Here is a 5565-nt window from a genome sequence, read left to right on the forward strand (position 1 = left end):
TGCATTCTCAGCAAGCAAAATTGCAAAAATGGGGGGTAAATCCATTCAAAATATCAATGGGTTTTACTCCTATACCACTTCCAAACACATAACATGAACATTCAAAGGTTATTACGAAATTTGAAGAATTAATTTCGTCATTTCACTCAATTAACAAACCCTAACCCCAAGTTCATCTACTAGAGCAAAAACTAAACTTAATAATCAATATTTATTACCTTTGTTGGAAGTATTACGTAAGCACAAGGAAGATTAGTAGAGTTGTCGGCTAAAATCGCAGCAATAGGGACCAAGGGGGACCAAACTTCCGCTTCCACTTCATGAAGAATAAAGAAAATGAGGGTTTACTGGTTTCTAGGGCTTTATTCTATGGTCCCGTGTTTTCAAAAATTCACGTCGTGAATTCTGAATGATTCACGTCGTGAATTGCATCTAGGCTAAAATTGGGCCATGTACTCACAGACTGATCTTGGGCTTGTTAGTCTAATGGGCTAAACTATATCATGGAGTATTTATCTGGTCCATTCACGATTCATGTCGTGAATTTCTAAACTTCACGTCGTGAATATGGTCTGGAAGGAAAAATCAATTTTGACTTTAAACTAAATTCTCAATTATTACTACTTCCATTTTAAGGTCCCTACATTCAGTGCTTAATTATGTTCTAATAGAGTTGGATGACATGATCTAAGTTTTTAAAACTAAAATGAAAAAAGAAAAAGAAAAAATTTGCAAACCAAACTCGGGTTGCCTCCCGAGAAGCGCTTCTTTTTCTTGGAGTCTTGAGCTGGACTCCGTGCCTCCTACGTTGAGTCCTCGGAAGAATCCACCACTAGGATCTTTTGTTCCTTGAATCGCCTTTTGTAAGCTTGAACTCGCCTTATGTATGCCTTCTTTGAATTCTCTTTTTTAGCTTTGACCTCTTCTTCAAGCTTGCGTTTGGTCCCTTTAGTTTCTTCCTTGCACTCCTTAGCATCCTCCTCCTATTTCACCACCGGCCTTGTCACCCTTGAAGTGATCTCCTCTTCATCACTTGTCATCTCATCATCTTCTTTGCTTACCCAAGAAAGTGGACTCTTGTAAGCTATGACTTCAACCAAAAATGGAACAAATGCTCTTGGTTTTGTTCTTTTGACTTGATGAACTGCCTTGATCTCTTCTTCCATAAGCTTTTCCAGTTCTTCTAGTTCATTATCTTCATTGATTGTGAACACCTCTTCTTGAACATGTTCCTTTGGGAAGCCATCTTCTATTCCAAAAACTTATTTTTCATCACCAACCCTCAAGGTGAGCTTAGACTCGCGAATATCAACCAAAGCTCCAGCAGTGTTAAGCAATGGACGACCAAGGATAATTGGAACATCGGGATCTTCCTTCATATCCAAAACTACAAAATCTATTGGAAAAACAAATTTTCCAATTTTCACCAAAATATCCTCCACGATGCCCCAGGGTTGTGTCACTGAACGGTTCGCCATGTGAATAGTCATTTTTGTAGCCTTCATCTTCTGAATTTCTAACTTCTGATAAAATGAATAAGGCATCAAATTAATGCTAGCCCCAGAATCGGCTAAAGCATTAACCTTCATTTTGTTGCCAAATTCACATGGAAGAGTAAGGCGTCCAGGATCTCCCATCTTCTTTAGTGTCTCTCCCAACACAGCTTTTGAGCTTTGTTCACTTAGAACCACCTTAGAATGCTTCTTTAATTTCTTGCGAGGGTCTATCAAATCTTGCAGTAATTTCTGATGCTCGGGAATTTTGGATAAGGACTCGACAAATGGAGTATTAATCGGGATCCCCTTCACATGCTTGACAAACTCTCTATGCTCTATTTCAAGTGGAATAAGGGTAGCTTGGGAAGGAAAAAGCAAAGGCAGCTGATAAACCGAACCAACTACATAATTTTTCTGTTCATGACGGGCCCCCATCGTGAACTTATATGGTTCACGTCGTGAATTCTGGAATTCAATAGCTTCATTATTTTCGAGCTTGGTCTTCTTCAGCTTTGGATCGGGCTGCTGTGGTTCTTCTTCCAATGCCTCCAGGAACTCAGAGATGGCTTTTTCTTCAGTGTCTATGGCCATTACATGAGATTGGGTCTTTGTTTCGGTATTTTTCGGGGATAACTTCTCATGAAATAGAGTGGCTAGTTGACCAACATGTACTTCAAGGTTATGGATGGAGGCTTGGTGATTCTTTATTAAAGTTTGCTGTTCCATAATAGCAGAATCAGTGGCATCGTGTCTCTTTTCTAAAGCTTCCATAAACTTCATCAACATAGTCTCTAGATCGGGTTTCTTCTCGGCTGGTGGCTGCTCCTTTTGATAGAAGTCTCGACCTGTCTGCCTATACTTTTCTTCTTTTTGCTTCTTATACTCTTCATATGGCAGCCACTCCTTCTTCGGTTTCCTCCAGTCCTCATCAAAATTATCGCCACTCGAGTAGCACACTTGAGCTTTTCTGTTCCCAAACTCATCTAAATTGCAGTCCTTGGTCAAGTGTGGACCACTACATCTCTCGCAACCCACTCTTATGGCATGTATTGACTGGTCCATTTGTGTTATCCTTCGATCCAAATTATTCAGCATAGCCATTACAGCTGCTATTTCTTCAGTTTGGGTCCCTCCACCGCCTTTGATTCCATCTTTCCTAGGGTTGTGGTATTCACGAGAGTGCTTCGTGAATTCTTCAATCAGCTCCTTGACCTCCATTGGATTTTTCTTTGTCAAATGTCCTTGAGAGTCAAGGAGTTGTCTCGTCATAACGTTGACCCCATCACAGAAGATTGACATCTCTTGTTGCACATTTAGATCATGTTGAGGGCAATTTCTGAGCAAGCCCTTGTACCGCTCTCATGCTTCGTATAATGACTCCCCTGGCTGTTGCTCAAAGTTGGCTATTGCCTTCTTGAGTTTGGCTATCTTAGATGGCGGGAAAAACTGGTCGAGGAATTGCACATGCATTTGAGCCCAAGTGGTAATTGTACCCGGTGGAAGTGATTTTAACCACTCCTTAGCAGCTCCTTTGAAAGTGATGGGAAGCATCCTAAGCAAGACGGTGTTTCTATTGACATTTGGGACATTGAAGTAATCCGCAATGTCGTTGACTTCATCTAGATGCTTAAAAGCATCCTCATGATCTTTCCCAAAAAATAGGATATCCTTCAGTGCAGTCAAGATTTGCCCCTTCAACTCGAATGTGGCAGTGGCAGGTATTGCGGATTGGACTAAACCGGGACCCACATATTCTCGGATCCGCTTCTTGTAAGCTCCCATGGACATCTCTTCAATTGCTGCCATCTCGTTCCTTGGCTCGTTCTCGGGTTCGCTCGTATGTTCTTCAAATTCTGGCTCAGTGTCGTATTCGGATTCGGTTTGGACGGGTATTTGATCCAAGTGCTCAAAATTGCTCTTGTGCTTTGAGGATGAACTTGACTCTCCAGATCTTCTTTCCCGACTTCCTTGAGAAAGCTGACTTTAATTATTGTAAGGGCGTCTTTTTCTTGTGAATTGCAGACTCGGGATCTTCAAGTGGTGGCACCAAGGGTGTGTTTGAGCCTCTGGTCATGAACTCCTGCAACTCGCTAAACTAAAAATGTAAAACTGAACTAAAATAAGAAAAATACTAAAAACTGAAATTGCAGCTTTCACGTCGTGAGTTTATAAAACTCACGTCGTGAATTCTGTGACAGAGACAGAAAACAAAATTTTATTTTATTCTTTTTTGTTATATGCTAATCAACTAAGCTAAGCTAATAAACAAAAATAAATAACCAATTAACCTTTTTTGCATATTTTATTCCACAAAGAGGGTCAATTAATCTAATGCAACTAAATAAACTAATAAACGTGTCGTTCCCCGGAAACGGCGCCAAAAATTTGATGTGCACAAAAGTACCCACTAATTTTAATATTTATAACCTAACAAACTTAAACTAACTATGCACTTAAAGGCAGTGTACCCAGTCGGGTTACAATATAGCTTGGGTAAGTTGGGTGTCGATCACAGGGAACGGTGTTACTAATTAATCTATTTACTATTAAATTAACCTAATTATTAACAAGTTTAAAAAGGGGGTTTTATCTGATTTTACAAGATCAGACGAACTTAAATCAAATTCAATAAGTAAAAACACACTCTTGTCTAGTTTGAATCCACTTCTTCCTTATGGCTAGCTAATGATTATGGATTATCGAGTTGGTTTTAATTGTATTAGTAATTTAGTTGTAACTTTACCAATTATTAACTAATTCATGTCAAACTATGTATGTTCACACACAATTTAACACAGAACTAATTATGAATGTAAATATGCTATGTAAGATTTATTATATAAACGCAATTATAGTCAAAATACACGTTCTCTAGCACAGCTAAGTTTATTTACTCTAATTACTAACTAAGATTGGTCAATCCTAGCTCTAACAATTCAATGTTCACTAAATCATTAGGTAAACAAGTTCATGAAGTTAATGGTCACTAAGCTACACAGAACATGCAATCAAGCAATTAGAGAAATAAACACAAGCATGCTAGGTAATACAAATCAAACACAATCAATTTTACCAACTAAATAAATCCATAAAAATTGAGCTATTCATAAGTTAGAAGCTTCATCTAGCTAAACAAGAGTAGCTAGATTCAGCTGCTCATCATAGCAACTAACACACTAACACAAATCAAAGTGTAATAAAACATGTTCTAGTTAACAAAAATAAACTAAATTATGGACCTTCACTCTTTTTGGTGTTGAAAGCCTCTTCCCAGAGTTTTTCTCTGCTCAAAATCGCCTTCTGGAACTCCTCTCTCTAGCCAAAAGTCCCCTCTATTCGTAATGGTCAAGCGTTTATATAGTTGCTGATTTTCACAAATTCACGTCGTGAACAATAAGATATTCACGTCGTGAGTTTCAGATAACCGTGCCCGTCAAGGATTCCTTCACCCGCGTACATATCTTCTAGAACCAACTCTCACGTCGTGAATCTTCAAGTTCCCACGACGTTAGAACGCTTTTTCCATATTTTCTTCTCTTTTAATCTTTTAATTCCCAAAGTTTCTTTCTTTAACGCTTTTAGTCCCTTTTCTTCAAAATGTCTTCTTTTTTACTGCAAATAACATTTAAGCTCATAAGTACCATTATTCTAAACAAATTACCAACTTATTAATAAAAATGTACTTAAATATTGCCTAAAAATAGGTATAAATATGGCAATATCAAGCACCGGAAGAGTGAGCGGATTGTGGGTCAGGTGGCTTCCTTCGATTATGAGAGCCGCGGATTGTTGACTCTGCATCGGAGAGTCTGGGTTCCCTATTGGGGAAGGGTGCGCCAAGTTTTCATGCAAGAGACTCATCAGTCGAGGTTCTCCATTCATCCTGAGGAGACGAAGATGTATCGGGATCTTCATCCTTACTATCGGTGGTCCAACATGAAGCGGGATGTTGCATGGTACGTGGAGTGGTGATTGACTTGTAGGAAAGTCAAGGCCGAACATTAGTGACCTCATGGCAAGATGCAGCCGTTGGAGATTCCCGTATGGAAATGGGAAGACATCCCCATGG

The 5565-nt window shown here is 39.1% G+C and overlaps 1 non-coding gene across 1 annotated transcript; it reads left to right on the forward strand.

The window, feature by feature from the left end:
- Positions 1-2811: 2811 nt before the first annotated feature.
- Positions 2812-2918, forward strand: LOC145091094 (small nucleolar RNA R71). The gene has a single exon (XR_013701982.1). It is a non-coding gene; the product is annotated as a small nucleolar RNA R71 (small nucleolar RNA).
- The last annotated feature ends 2647 nt before the right edge of the window (positions 2919-5565 follow it).

The sequence above is a fragment of the Lactuca serriola genome, chromosome 2, assembly GCF_051521515.1.
Source record: "Lactuca serriola cultivar US96UC23 chromosome 2, Lser_US96UC23_V15, whole genome shotgun sequence".
NCBI lineage: Eukaryota > Viridiplantae > Streptophyta > Magnoliopsida > Asterales > Asteraceae > Lactuca > Lactuca serriola.